The following is a 2,516-nucleotide window of genomic DNA, read 5'->3' as shown; positions in this document are numbered from 1 at the left end:
AGGCCCCGCCCCCTCCTCCGCCCCGCCCTGTTACTACGGCAACAAACAAAACCCGGCGACCTGCCCGCGCGCTGCTCCTTCACGCTGCCGCGCTCATGTCCGAGCTTCGCTTGGAAAAGTAAAACTACAGTTGTTTTAAAGGCACTGAGAACCAACGGGCTCCCCGCACAGAGCTCCGTCTCCGCGGGATTCAGCCACCCGGAAGCTCCGCCGACGCGGACGCTGCTCCGTGTTTTGGGTCCAGCCGCGCGCCCGCAGAGCGTGAAGCCCGATCAGGCGGCGGCCAGCCAATCAGCGCTCAGGACAACAAGGCATGGTGCTGGTCCACATGGGCACCCGCCCGGCCTGAGCGCGGCTCATTTGCATGGCGAGAGCGTGACTGGCCACCCTGCTGTCTCGGGATCAGAGCTGTCAGTCAAACGCAAAGGGGCGTGGCTTACGGCTGCACACTGAGAATAAAGCAGCTGACCACAATGCACTGTGTGTGTTACTCTGAGGCTGATGTCCAGGCCTTTATGTTGCCCCCGCTCAGCATTAGGGGCCGTGCTGTCCATAGAAGTGCTTTTTAAGCATATATTAGGACTTTTTCCATTCCACGCCCACACTTTGTCTCACTTCCTCACAGGGAAGTCTCTGCAACAGCTTTCCCTCCCTCATGGTGTCCAGTTCACTGTGAATACTGTACCATCTCTGCTCACTAGTGCGTTACAAATGTTAGAATGTCAGTTAGAAGTGCTGCATCACTTGTGGCTCGACAGACCGGAAGAAACACTGCAACACAGCAGGCCTTCCAGAGATGATTAAGAGAGATGGTGTGAAGTCACAAGCGGGGGGGGGGGGCTTTAAATGTTCAGTAATGTTCAGTTTAAATAGGCTTCAGTCAGAGAGTGGACCCTCTAAGTCTTCTCCTTACGGTCGGACTCAGGAAATGATGCATCCATCTCTTGGAGGGTTCTTCACTTCAGCTCCTCTGAGAGCACGCTGGGTGTTGGCAGCAACAGCTTCCAGAAGCACACACAACCGGAGGCGGCTCCAGAACACCCGGAGGTGGCTCCAGAACACCCGAGCCGGCTCAGGAACACCCAGAGGCGGCTCCGGAAAGTCCAGAGGTGGCTCCGGAAAGTCCAGAGGCGGCTCCGGAACGCCCGGAGGCGGCTCCAGAACACCCGAGCCGGCTCAGGAACACCCAGAGGCGGCTCCGGAAAGTCCAGAGGCGGCTCCGGAACGCCCGGAGGCGGCTCCAGAACACCTGAAGCCGTATCTGAATCAGCTTTGGATCGCTCTCCTGGAGCCTGAAAGAGGGATCTACCTGCTGAAGAGCCGGAGTTCCTGAACCCTTCCTGCAGTTTGGATGTGAACACCCTCAAATTAAAGCTGAGCGTCTGTACTTCAGCTGCAGATAGATCATGCTGCTCGGTCTAATTGTATTCACATAACCCCAAACATCATTTAAAACATACTTGTTTAATCCAAAGCCCAAACAGTGATGATTTAGATTGTTCTGTTAATTTCTGTGGCACCATTTTACAAGCCATCCAAACAGCGTTAAACCACTTCAGTTCCTTGTTGTAGATGATAATCTCCTGCGTGACGTGCACGTGACCACTGCCCACTTGTAGTCGGTGCAAAGAGGAGGCCGTTTATTCCCCGCAGAGGGAAACGGTCTTGTCAATAAGTGATGCCACTAGAGTGCGCCACATCCTGAAATATCCCCCCTCAGGCCTGGCAGGGCTTACAGTCACAGTGGGGCTCCTGAGGCCGTCCTGGGTGGACGCACGGATGCACAAATTCACCTGCAGCCGTCTGCATCTGGGATGCTTGCATTTAAAAAGTCTGTAGAAAAAGAGCCTGCCATGCGAAGCTCTGCGTTGGTTCAGCTCTGCGGCAGGAACTGAGGTCTGCTGTGAACACTGACCTTGAAACCTCTCAGCAGATCCTCATCATGGCAGCTTACTTGGATCAGTGCCGGCTTACAACTTCCGCTGCTCCTTTCACTTTCTCTCTCAGCTATAATTGGAATCAACAGTCTTGTCAGAGGGAGAAATGGGTGACCCAGAAGCAACATAAATGAGAAAGTTCCATGTTTCATGTCTTCTGCCTGAGAGAGGTGGTGGGTGGATGTAGGCCAATGATTCTACTCCACCAGTTCCAGACTGAGGAGGGTCTCATTCAGTCCCATGAAGCCCCGTCTCACTTCTCTGTGCTCGACAGGGGGCTCCTGCATTAACCTTTCCCTTTCTGGCTGAGCAAGGTGTGGTAGCTGCAGACGCCGTCCTGGAAACAGTTGCCGGGATACCACGGAGCACAGAGGAAGAGTAATGGCCGTGTGAGCAGGTGTGTGAGCACAAACTGAGGCTGGGGTACCGTACATAATTGATAAGTGGGCCCTGCAGTGTGAGTAACTGGGCTGTACCTGAGCAAATGTCAGCTGTTATCAACCATCTTTGAAACGTCTTTTAGTGTTAGTGCTCCATCCAAACTGTACGAGGGACCGCTCTGCTCCACCCAGTCAGCAG

The sequence above is a fragment of the Odontesthes bonariensis genome, chromosome 16 (genome assembly GCF_027942865.1).
Source record: "Odontesthes bonariensis isolate fOdoBon6 chromosome 16, fOdoBon6.hap1, whole genome shotgun sequence".
Classification (NCBI taxonomy): Eukaryota; Metazoa; Chordata; class Actinopteri; order Atheriniformes; family Atherinopsidae; genus Odontesthes; species Odontesthes bonariensis.
Note: the sequence above shows the minus strand (reverse complement) of the source record.